The sequence below is a fragment of the Prenolepis imparis genome, unplaced genomic scaffold (assembly GCF_030444845.1).
Source record: "Prenolepis imparis isolate NDT839.2.m4 unplaced genomic scaffold, iyPreImpa1.0 SCAF_1, whole genome shotgun sequence".
NCBI lineage: Eukaryota > Metazoa > Arthropoda > Insecta > Hymenoptera > Formicidae > Prenolepis > Prenolepis imparis.
In genome coordinates, this window is record NW_028141159.1 from 25,089,420 (window position 1) to 25,102,746 (window position 13,327).

The window sequence follows — 13,327 nt, forward strand, 5'->3', positions numbered from 1 at the left end:
AATAAGGGATGAAATAGATTTGATACCTTTTGAGACGAATCGTAGAGTCATTTCTGCATTCTATCAAAGATTGGCATATTGTCAGGAAGTAAATGGCAGCCACTTTCAGCATTTACTTTAACACACTGAGTAAAATTTATTTTAAAACACGGAGTAAAAGGTTTTGAATCATTAAAGAGAGATAACAGTTTTCAATCGTTTCTGTTCTGCAACCTATCACCACTATGTACACATTCACACTTGTTTAGCCACACGCGCGCGCGCACACACACACACACACACACACACACAAGGGATCAAATTCATGCCACTTCCACGCAGTTGATCCTGGATAACACTAAGTGCATGAAATTTCGAAATTTGAACGGCCGCCATTTTGAATGAGGGGGTCGTAGCGACTTAAAATTTTAAAGGTGTGTTTGTTATGAAAAGACCTTTCAAACGAGCCCCCACTCGACCCTTAATCCAATTTAAAATTTTCAACCCCCCTCTTACCCCCGCGTACCAGGGGGTGGGAGATGATCGGTATCCATGTCATAGGGTAGCTTTTTTGATAAATCAAAATACGTGTTTTACCGTTTTTTGATATTTTCATTTTTACAAAAATTATTTAGGGGTTTCCACACTTTTGACAAACCCTGTATAATAGTTTGGCTTCCTCTATGAGGGTTTATGAGCGAAATAAAATGTTGAAAAAGCAATGTGCAAATTTCTAATTTGCACACTTGTTTTTTTTTCTTTATTTATCTTAAATTTTTTTTGTTTTTTATTAATACCAACCAACCTTTAATGATAATCTATTCATGTAAAAAAATTTAACCCGATATCTTAAAATTTACGGAAGTTAGAGCAATCACGCCCTTCCGTAGATGGATACATACATATACACATGCATACGGACATTTTGTAAAAATATGATTTTTCGACATTTTAAAACATTCTAAACACATTGACATCAAAAACTGGAAAAACATTTTTTTCACGAAAACAAAGCTTTTTCTATGAGGAAGCAACACGTGATATTATAACGTAAGATATATATAGGATTCGACCCTAAGATTAGGAAAATCAATTATCTCCGTTAATGATTAGAACATTAAATGAGAAAGCGCATTTAAAAATATAGAAAAACAAAGTGGCCCTCCGTTCGATTATAAAAAATATTAAAAAACATGTGACTTAATGTAACGTTATGATGGCTAAATGGCAATCCTAAAATTAAGAAAAGATTAATTATCGTCACTAATGATTTAAGCTTTATAAAAAATAAACTAACGTGTTTAAAAATATAGGTGGTGAATGTTAAAATGTTCCTTCGTTCGATAATAAAAAATACGTGACATGACATAACGATATATACTCGACTTTAAAATTATAAAGTAATTTATCACTGCTATTTGCTTTAAACTTATAATCTTAACTATAGTCTTAGACATTTTAATATTTTATGCAACTTTGTTATATATGTTTAAATTTGACATTAAATTTATTTTGTTATAAAACAAATTTTTAAAAATATCGAAAAACACTGCATTTTCGAAAAATCTGATTACATTGTTATAAAGTACATTAAAAATCAGTACATTCAAGTACATTAAATTTTTATTTGAAATATTTTTTATTTTTTACCGTTTCGATAGTATTGAAAAATATAAAAATCAATCTATATCTTTTATAATTAATATCTTTAATAATATCTTTATTAATATCTCAATTTTTTTCTTTACAAAAAAAAGATCGCATATTATAACTGTCAAAAATATTAATCGAGTTTCTTTCTTGCCTAAATGTCGCGAAATATATTTCACAAAATAATCGTCCGCGATAACGAGATATTAACACCGCGATTTCATACAACATCTTTACAACACATTTAAACTTTGTCACTGTTAAGCTGTCACGGTACGAACTGTCATTCTCATAACTGTGGTCTCGATCGCTCGGAATCGACCACCAATTATATACTCGGAAAAACGATAACAATACGTGCGATATATTCGACTTCGAACACGCACTTCACGGTAAACATGACTTTTTTTATTATATAGATAGATAGATAGACTACACTACGCAAAACAATTAGGAGTGCGCTTTAAAACTTGCAAATTTGTATGTATATAAAATATATAATATATAAAATATTAAAGGTTTAAATATTATTAAAGTTAATAATCTTTTAAATATTTTATTTAAAGCTAAAGAAAATACAAAGAATAGACAACGAAAAAAGATGGAGAGAAGAAAAGAGATAGAAAAAGAAACAAAAAGAAAGCTATTATTTAGAAAAAAAAATGAGAGAGAGAGAGAGAGAGAGAGAGAGAGAGAGAGAGAGATATGCAAAAGTTTAATAAACAATGTCATAAATTGTATGCTTTATTTCCCGAACAGTGTCCTTATAATAATGTGTAAAAATAATTTATACTTTTAAATAAGTATTCTATTAAGTTGGCCAAAAAGTAATTGCGTTTTTTCCAATAATGGACATACATGTCTTGAAATAAAACTAACTTTATTCTAAACCGCAAATTATGTAACTTGACAACTGACAATTCAAGCTTGTTTTAGAAAAAGAAAGTGCACAATTTTGTTAACAATATTTTAAATATATAAATATTTATTGTAATTAGTACTCACCGAGAAATTTTGTTGATTACAACTCTCGTTGCAGGTACGGCGCGATTTCGGCTGAGATTCGGCTGATCCGTTCCGGATGCTTGCTTGTCGAATAGTGACGAGCGGAAAGCTCGCAGGAATCACGTCGGCAAATTTAATGTTTAAATAGCGCCACCTGTAGCACTATCGGAGTCAGGATCGTAGCACGACCTTGTCGATCCCATAGACTTATAAAAATGGACTGCGCATCCTTATCGAAAGCCTCTCTTAAACATTAAAAAGAGAGAACGATAGCGGTCGGATCTCTTTCTCCTTCTAATCGGCTATGTGGTGGAGGCGCATTCCCCTGCCTCTCCGTTCATTATCCATTCATTCTCCACCAGCGAATCCTTCTCCTTCAACTCTGCGAGAGAAAAAGAGATCCAACCACTATATTTCTATCCTTCAATGTTTAAGACAGCCAAACTGTAAGAGTGTGCAGTCTATCTCTATAAGTCTATGGTCGATCCTTACGTTGTCGCAAGTATCTTATTTGTATCCTCATTGTTCCACTCCGCTATGATTAGGGTTGTCTCTAGGGCGCCGGGTTCACGTGTCGGATCTTGCGCCGTCGTTGCGTAACGGAGCTCCCGCGTGTCTTGCGCACAAAGTGGCCTTCCTCTCAGGCCGTCTCCTCGGTTCATAGGCAGAATAAATTTTATGAGAGGAAATGCGGCAGCATCCATCCTTTTTGATAACATTTGCTCGTAATTATTGATATCTTCACCTGGCATGCTTTATTCCTCGGGTGGGCCTCCACTTGTCCCACGTCCCTTCTCCTTTCCGCCGATTCACCACCGGATGAGATCTCGCCGAACATCCCGTATTTTGCTGTTACGATATGTCAAAAAGAAAAGGCTAATAATGCCAAAAGCAAAAAAATTACGCGAGAACGCAAAGCAGCGGAATCGCGTCCGATCCCGGGCTCGGGTCGCTCTTTCTCTTTTCCGCTAATCGGAAGAACGGAGGCCCCTTTATCATTCTTGACCGGGCCGCTCGGCCTTTGTGACAGACGATTAAGACGTCTCGTCACAATATATATATATATATATATATATATATATATATATGTGCGTGCGTGCGTACGTGTGCGTGTGTAATAATCAGTAAGGCTTCGGTACTTGCGCCGAATCGCGCTCTCAGTATGTGCAATCGAGGCGGTGTTTGAATCGCGCGCGCGCGCGCGAGAGAGAGAGAGAGAGAGAGAGAGAGAGAGAGAGAGAGAGAGAGAGAGAGAGAGAGAGAGAGAGAGAGCCGTTTGATCTATCGCACGTTCTCGGCGGGCGCGCGTCGGTAAGGCTGGAGATTCCAGCCTGGAGTCCCATGTATTGATATTTTCCGCGTAACGCGTACCGCGTAACCAATCAGAGCCGTTCCGCGTTTTCTTTACGCGGAATTGAATGTTCTGATTGGTTACGCGATACACGTTACGCGGAAAATATCAGTCCATGGGACTCCACCCTAATAAGCACTGTATTTGAATCGCGCGGAACGGTAATTTGTATCTTCGTGTAGTCTGCAGATATTGATTTTTATTGCACAGCTGATTTTTATTTTGTCAATTTATTTTATTTTTTTTTAATTAAATGTTTTCCGTAAGATTAAAAATTTGTTAATATTAGCCTATCGCCATAATGTAGAATGTGTGCGTAATACATACGTACATAAGAAACGAAAATAAAATCAGCTATGCAATAAAAATCAATATCACCTGACTTGAAAAAAATCAATATATGATAGATTGGTAAGTGTGTATATGTAATTAATTACGGGCCTGAGCGTGCGAGTTCTACGCGATGTATCATTGAGTACATTTACACGGCACCCTTAATCGGGTTTAATAACATCCGTAGTTGTAAGACTGGCCAATCACAGCCGTTCCATTCTTCAGGGAAATGGCTGTGATTGGCAAGTTTTACAACTACGGATATTATTAAACCCGATTAAGGGTGCCATGTAAATGTACTCATAGGCAAACTTTCATTGCTTATAACTCAAAAATAACTATTACAGCCTCAATAATTTTGTCTTACAATTAGAATTTTTGACTCTATTTTACCTCTAGAATACGTTCATAAAGTATTGTAGGGAAAGTTGTGAGATATCTGGATAACTGACAACATCAACTATTTGCATTGCTTTTATGACTATTATTTTTCATTGAAAGTAAGCAATTTTACTATTTTTGTCCATAAGAAACTATAGTGGTCACAATGAAAGAAATTTCATAGCTGTTCGGCATATTTTTTTTAAATTCAGGATACTTAAGAGTATAAAAAACATAAAAAGTAAATTTTTTTTGTTGTTCTTAATTGTTTTTTTGGATCAAAGTAAAAAATGAAAAAATCGCTAATATTTACGTTATTTTCATTCATTTGAATAATATTTATATGTTTTCTAAAAAATTTAGCAATTATACTGTTCTATAGAGCAAAGTTTCAGGTTTAAGAATCTGTTTTTTGAATTGCGATACGATGATTTTTAATGGAATTATAAGCAATCAAATTCAAAATGCTAATTTTTTACTTAATCCGCGATAACTTAAACAATAAACATTTTTAAAAAACGATTTTGTAGGGAAAACTTTAGCTTTCACAAGAAAAGTCGAAAATTGTCGCAAATTTTTTCTGAAAAAGTTACAGGCCCACAAATTGAGACGTTTCATTTTGTCTAGCTCGTGGTTTTCTTTATGTAAAAATTACGAAACTTATAGAAAATAAAAAGCATAAAAAATATAGACTTTTTGAAAGTAGAGATTTCAAGCTCTTAAACCCTTTTTTATTTAAAATTTATTCATTTGTACCGAAGTTATAGCTGAATTTTGCCTATTTTTTCAGAAAAATTAAGTGTTCTCTTAATTTTTGTGAGCAGTATACAGGGTGGACAAATAACTCTGTCCCCCTGGAATATCTCCGTTATTTTTAAAAATACAAAAATATTGTACTTACAAAAGTTGTACGGTATCAAGAGAGCCTATGCTACTAATAATTTTTTTGTATTTCAAGGTCATCTCCATTTTATCGTTAGTGTAATAGCGATTTTAGACAATTTCAACGATTTTGAAATCTCTGAAGCGCTTCCACCTACAAAAAAACTATTAGTAGCATATTATGGCTCTCTTGATACCGTACAACTTTTGTAAGTACAATATTTTTGTATCTCTAAAAATAACGGAGACATTTCCAGGAGATGATTCCAGGTGGATAGAGTTATTAATCCATCCTGTATATTATACAAAAGCATTGTTGTATTTAAGAACAGGAAATAGACAAAATTGGTTTAAAAAACATTAATAAAATAATAATTGAGTCATTAATTTCCAAATTGGGTCTGTTACGTCCTGTGGACTCCACGATTCTTTTCTTTCGGAGAACGCAAGGCGATATTTTAATATCGCAGACGCGCAGATAAACCGACGATCTGATAGGTGAGGCAAACATATTCCGAGACAGTTCCATCGTAAAAGTAAAGAATATATACAGAACTTGAGAAGCAAACAGATTAACTCATAAAATTCAAAACTGTAACTCGTTATACTCTAAGAAGATAAACTATAGTCGACAACTCTTTAAACAAAACCAACACTTGAAAACTAATAAAAATTTTAAGAGAGAGACTAATAACGGTAATCGATTCCAAACAATTCTCGTCTGACAGATCATCGTTACGCGATATCGGCCCGAGACAAACTCGAGAAGGTAATAAAAATATCAACCACACTTGATAGCAACAAATTCTCCATTGGTCGAAATGTAAGCGGTTAAACAAAAGCCCTGACCAGCCATGATAATTGTGAAATCAAAAGCGACGCCTCCGGGACCTTAAGGGCGTCATTGAAAAATTTCCTATTCGTCAGGAAATGTTAACAAACCAATGGAGAGGAAGAGCAAGGAGGTTGATATACTCGCGACATCCCTCGGGAGAGCAGATTTTACTCCGGACTTTTGAGCGTAATTTTCCGCACAGACTTATCCGGCCTCATACTTAGACTTTTTCGGACTTTTCGAACACAATCATTTTCGAAATTCGGCCTCGCTCAAACTCAGATTCCGACGTTCGTTTGGTGCGTGAGTGCAAGAACATAGTTCAATTCCGATAGACCGCATATACAACCAGACCAGAACGACCCAGCAGCCATTTGTTAACAACGCACCTCACAAACAGTAAGTCAAGACACACACGCATAACAAAAGGAAAACGCAAAAATAAATATTTCACCCACCGTACCGAAATAATTCTTGGACTCAAGATAAAACCATCTTTTTTAAATGTCTTTTTGCGCGAGTTCTATCCTATCCAACCCTAAACCTCTCTCTCTCCCTCTCTCTTTCTTCCATTCCGAAATCACTCAGGATCTCCCGTGATAACGGCGAGATTCGTGATTTCGTCCATTCCAGAAATCACTCAGGATCTCCCGTGATAACGGCAAGATTCGTGATTTCGTCTATTCTGGAAATTACTCAGGATCTCTCGTGATAACGGCGAGATTCGTGATTTAGTCCGTCCCGAAAATCATTCAGGATCTCCCGTGATAACGGCAAGATTCGTGATTTCACCCGTTCCAAAATCACTCAGGATCTCCCGTAACAACGGCGAGATTCGTGTTCCCGTTTTCCATTTTAGTTCTTTGGATGGGTGCGTGGTAAAAATAAGAATTTATGCAACGTATTATATGGTCACGTTATAGTTCGTATATTCTCGCAATTTACAGTTCACATATATATGTAATCGCTCGCACGTCCGTACGCGACAACCGTCGATAGTCGAGTCTCTAATCTTTTTTCCAAGGTTAATCCTTCGGTCATATATGTATCGAGTCTCGATTCGCGTCTTTGTTTTCTTGTCTCGTTCGTTGTGTTTCGTGTTCGTTACGTATTTACTTTTCTCGCGTCTCGATCCTTGTTCGTGTATATGTGTGTGTCTGTATGTGTATGAGTGTTTTTGATTACTCTTCGGTTAAGTATGTGTCGATGTAATCGCCACAGTACTCCCCCGCCAGTGCTATACCGATAGCACGATACTAGCGCGGATACCGCACCAACGCGAGCCCGATATGCACGACTTCGCAGCGATTATTTAAAAGACGAAAGGTGTAATGAAACCATCTTGAGTTAAGCCGGTGTACACAATACCAAATAATAAAAGAAACAAACATATATATATATAACCCGGTTCGTGCCTTAATACGTGCGCTGTATGTATACGCGTGTCAATCGTGATCGAAAAATATATTTTTTCTCTTTCTGTGTGTGTGTGTGTCCCGGCGTCACAGGGCCGCCTGAAGACGGTCCGGAAACCGAACTCTTCTTCCCGCTCTCGTTATCGTTTCGCCCCGTCGGGGCGGCGGCCTCGTGTCCCCGCATGCTCTCCGTCGATCGATCTCATCGTCTCGGCTCTGCGTCGTCGACTCTGCCGGGCCGCTGTCCCCTGTATCGCACTCTGATACGAGATATGCTGGCTTTAAGCGGTCTATCGAAACCGCCTTGTCTTTGCCGTGCATGCGCACGACAAAAACCTTCTCGCTGCGGCTGACGACCGCGTACGGTCCCTCGTACGGCGCCTACAGCATCGTCTTTGGCCCGTCGTGTCGCACGAACACCCGCTCGGCCGTCGCCAAGTCTTTGTAGACGAACGGTCGCCGCTCCCCGTGTCGGGTTCCATCCACTGGTCGCAGCCTCTCAAAATGCTCGCGCAGCGTTCCGACCAAGTCGGCGGCGTCGTCCTCGTCATCCGTCGGTCGCCGATCCAGGAACTGCCCCGGGATCCTCAATGTTTGGCCGTATACTAACTCGGCCGTGGTCGCTCGCACGTCGTCCTTCCATGCTGCTCGGATCCCGAGCAAAACGGTCGGCAGCACCTCGGTCCAGCGGCTGTTCTGCTGGCATTTGATCGCCGCCTTGAGCTGGCGATGGAACCGCTTGACCATCCCGTTCGCCTGCGGGTGGTATGCCGTCGGCCTCACATGTTGCGCTCCCGTGAGCTCGCTCAGCCGTCGGAAGAGGCCGGACTCAAACTGGCGTCCCTGGTCCGTCGTAATTCGAAGGAGTGCCCCGAATCGGCAGATCCATCCTTCATAAAATGCTCTCGCGACCGTCTCCGCCTCCTGGTCTCGTAATGGGAACGCCTCCGGCCATCGTGTGAAACGGTCCACACACGTGAGACAATATCGCTTACCCTCCGAGACTGGCATCACGATGATGTCCAGATGGACATGCTCGAATCTGCTGGATGGAGTCGCAAATTTTCCTAGCGGTGCCGAAACATGTCGCGACACCTTGGACCGCTGACAGGGCACACACGAACGAGCCCAGCTGTGGCAGTCAGCGTTCATCGACGGCCAAACGTAGCGCTGTGCCACGAGTTTGCCCGTCGCCTTTATTCCTGGGTGCGCCAGATTATGTACCAGATCGAATGCGGCTCGACGAAAAGGCCTTGTCAAAAACGGTCGTGGCGTTGGCGTTGCTGTGTCACAGTACACTTCTATCCCGCTTCCGGGGATCTCCACCTTGCTGAGCTTCAGCCCGGACTCTCGCTGCAAGTACCTCTCGAGCTCCTCGTCACTCCCCTGCGACTCTGCCAGCGCGGCGTAATCCATGGGAGAACGGAACTCCTCGATCCTCGACAGTGCGTCAGCCACGACATTCTCCTCACCTGTCACGTGCCGAATGTCGGTGGTAAATTGTCCGATATAGTCCAAGTGGCGAAACTGGCGCGGCGTACTCTTCTCGGATTTCTGTCGAAAAGCGTAAATTATCGGCTTGTGATCCGTATATATCGTGAACGTGCGCGCCTCCAGCATGTACCGAAAATTCTTAACCGTCAGGTATATTGCTAACAGTTCTCTATCGAAAGCGCTGTATTTCGATTCGGCTGGGCTTAGCTTTTTCGAGTAAAAAGCCAACGGTTCCCAGCCGTCGCTGCCCCGCTGTTGTAAGGTCGCGCCGATGCTCTGTTCGGACGCGTCGGTAAACAGAGCGAGCTCCGCGCTCATCCTGGGGTGCCTCAAAAGAGCGGCTTGGGCCAAACTTTCCTTTGATGCTTCGAATGTCCGTTGAGTCTGCGACGTCCACGATACCGGTATCTTGCCCTTAACGTTGCCGCGCAGGAGGTCATTCAGTGGCGCTTAAATCTCGGCGGCTTTTGGCAGGAATCTTCGGTAAAAATTTACCATGCCTAAGTATCTCCGGAGATCTTTCGCTGTCTTCGGCATCTGAATCGCGCGGATCGTCTCCACTCGCGCCGGCAGCGGCCGAGTTCCCCCGTCGGAAACTTCGTATCCGAGGAACTCCACCTTTGATTGGCCGAATACGCATTTCGCGGGGTTGATTATTATCCCGTATTCTCGCAGACGCTCAAATAACGCTCGCAGGTGATCGCGATGCTCTTCCTCCGATGACGACGCGACGAGGATGTCATCTATGTATGCGTAGCAAAATTCGAAGTCGCGCAGAACCTCGTCTATAAATCGTTGGAACGTCTGCGCCGCGTTACGTAAGCCGAATGACATGTACGGAAATTCGTACATGCCGAACGGTGTGGTGATCGCCGTCTTCGGGATGTCCCTCTCCGCCACCAGAATCTGGTGATATGCCCGGACTAAATCTAACGTGGTAAAAATCTTCCCGCTGAGGGCTTGCGCGAAGTCCTGAATATGTCGCACCGAGTAACGATCCGGGATCGTCCGCGCATTCAGTGCCCTATAATCCCCGCAGGGCCGCCACTCTTCGCCCTTCTTTGGCACCATGTGCAAGGGAGCCGACCAACAGCTCTTCGAAGGTCGCGCGATCCCGGCCTCCACCATCTTACGAAACTCTTTCTTCGCGGCCGCCAACCGATCCGGAGCGAGTCTCCGCGGCCTGCACGCGACAGGCGGTCCCGACGTAGTCTCGATATAATGCCGCGTAGCATGATCGTGACCCCCGGACGCCCGTCCGGTCTCGCGATATCCGAGTACTGCTCCAACAACCGGTGGTACTGCGTCTCTCCCGTGATCGTTTTTACACTGGGTGTATCGCATCGGATGCAACGCCCGTGCGCGGTCAAGCTCGTCACCTGGTCGACGAGACGAGAACCGCGCAAATCCACGAGGAGCCCGTAATGCGCGAGAAAATCGGCGCCGATTATCGGTCTTGAGACATCCGCAATCACAAACCGCCACGAAAACGCCTGCCGCAATCCTAAATTCAATGTCTCGGTTCCGTAAGTAAATATCGGTGTGCCGTTAACGGCCGAAAATTCGTAGGTCGATCTCTGTCGTGGCCCTCGAATCATCTTCCGAGGATACACGCAGAGATCCGCGCCCATGTCAACCAAAAAAATCACCTTTGTATTCGCGTCGGTCACAAACAGGCGTCGCGTACCGTGGCCTGAGTCGCTCGCTGCCACTAGCGACCGGCCCCCGCGTTTCCCTGCTGCTGCATCGAGCAAGGCGCCCTGCACTGTCGAGCATCCGGCCCGAATTGCCAGTGATACCAGCATACACCACTAGCCGGTGGACCACGGCTTCCCGATCGCGCACGCGGGCGCGAACGCGAACGCGGACGCGAACGACGTCGGTCGTCATCGCGATCTCCTTGGAATCGATCACTGCCGATCGCCTCGATCGACTTACGAATCGCCGTCAACTGCTCCGTCATCTCTTGCTGCATTGCCAGCCGCATCTGCGCCAGCCGCATCTCCATTCTCGCCTCCAATGAAGCAGGGTCACTCGTGCCTTGACCCCGAGGCGTCGCAAATCTGGTCGCCTCCGCCACCTGGAATATCGGCGCCCGGGTCGTCTCGACTATCGCGTCCGCGATATCCGCCAATTGTTCCGGCGTATCTGCCGTGCGCATTATTAAGGGCGGCTGAATATAAGCCGGCAGCCGACTCAACCAGACCGTTCGCAATACCTGGTCGCCAACTACGTTTCCGGCGAGACCACGAAGGTGCCGTAAAAATTGCGATGGCTTTCGGTCGCCGATCTCTTCGTGCTCGAGGAGCCTCCGGGTCTTATGCTCCTGCGATAAACTCAGTCGTTTAACTAGTTCAGATTTTAGTGTTTCATACGCGCGTTCCGCAGGCGGATTCATAATGTCGCGCACTTCGATCGTGTAACGCGGCTGTCAACGCGTAACCGAATTTTGTTGCGTCGACCGTGATCCCGGCGGCTTGGAAACTCCGGTCGACAATACTAAACCAGAGTTCAGGATCCGACGGCGTGAACTCCGGCATCCGCATGCCCACGCGGCTCACCTCGGGGACAGGCAAAAAGAAACCTGGTAGCTGCTCAAATCCTGCCGGCTGCATCCCGAGCGGGTGCGGCTGCACTCCGTGGAGTAGCGGCTGCTCGAGTGCTCGTGCTTCATGCTCCACACGCGGTGCGGTCACTTCGTCGTCCCTTGTCACAACCATGACACTCTGTCTCCACGCACTCGATAACCGATCGCGAACTTTTTTTAAATTCGTCCGAACGTATTGTCAAAAATAAAAAATCAATGCACGATCACGTCGGGGTCACCACTTTAGTTCTTTGGATGGGTGCGTGGTAAAAATAAGAATTTATGCAACGTATTATATGGTCACGTTATAGTTCGTATATTCTCGCAATTTACAGTTCACATATATATGTAATCGCTCGCACGTCCGTACGCGACAACCGTCGATAGTCGAGTCTCTAATCTTTTTTCCAAGGTTAATCCTTCGGTCATATGTGTATCGAGTCTCGATTCGCGTCTTTGTTTTCTTGTCTCGTTCGTTGTGTTCGTTACGTATTTACTTTTCTCGCGTCTCGATCCTTGTTCGTGTATATGTGTGTGTCTGTATGTGTATGAGTGTTTTTGATTACTCTTCGGTTAAGTATGTGTCGATGTAATCGCCACACCATAACTTTGCCCTATTCAACATTATCCAGTCTCTTCTCTCTCTCACTCTAAAATTATACATGCGCAGAGAATAGGAAATAGAATTAATAATGACAAAATAGAAAAAAAATAAGTATTCCAAGAATTATGTCAAAATTGCTATCCTATGCCCCCTCCACCCCATCCACATTCAGAAACTTCCATGACTCTCACACACACGAACACGTTTTATATATCTATTATTTGTTTATTGAAAAATTATTGTAATTACCAATCGGGACCCTAAATTTTAAACAATAACTCCCCTCTCTGTCCCGATTGAAGACCTCCGTACTCATGTATCACCCGCGATCCATACTCACTCACTCATACACAGGCGCATCTATTTCTTTTCTGACTTGGAGAGCAACACTATTAGAATAAGGAATAATAATAATAATATATATGTGTAATAATTCCAATGAATCTAATTTTTCTTTTCTTGTCCTCTATAAGAATAAAATTAATTAATTATCTTCGTGCCTAATACTCTTTAATAGACCCGATCTCATTACTTCCTTTCCCGAAGTCGCACTAGGCCTTGTCCCGCATAATAAAGATTAAATTTTTTTACCGAAAAGAGGCCACCGACCGAACGGCCCTTTAAATAGAGTAAAAGCGACCTTCCCGGTCGTTGACCTATTTAGGCCTAAGCACGTTCGTTCGAGTCGAACAGACGGATAGTCTGCCGTCGTTCGAAGTAAGTTTAGTTACGCCCTTCCGCTGACTCTTCCTTCCACGAGTCTGGACGTAACAGGTCATAGAATTAAGTTTCATTTGAAATGGAAAGAATG

The 13,327-nt window shown here is 43.0% G+C and overlaps 1 long non-coding RNA gene and 1 pseudogene across 7 annotated transcripts in view; both read right to left on the reverse strand.

Moving 5' to 3' along the window:
• Nucleotides 1-13,327, reverse strand: part of LOC145937748 (uncharacterized) — a 412,856-nt gene that overhangs the window by 216,452 nt on the left and 183,077 nt on the right. For 2 of the 7 annotated variants that reach the window (XR_014425631.1, XR_014425638.1), the window contains exons 7-8: nt 3,127-3,483; nt 2,618-3,016 (exon numbers count right to left, since the gene is read on the reverse strand). The exons of 4 other annotated variants lie outside the window; for them this stretch is intronic. This is a non-coding gene — a long non-coding RNA (uncharacterized LOC145937748). Of the gene's footprint in view, nt 1-2,546; nt 3,017-3,126; nt 3,484-13,327 lie in introns of those variants that run through there. One more of the 7 variants, XR_014425628.1, reaches the window with a different exon arrangement.
• Nucleotides 11,037-12,904, reverse strand: LOC145941108 (uncharacterized; annotated as a pseudogene).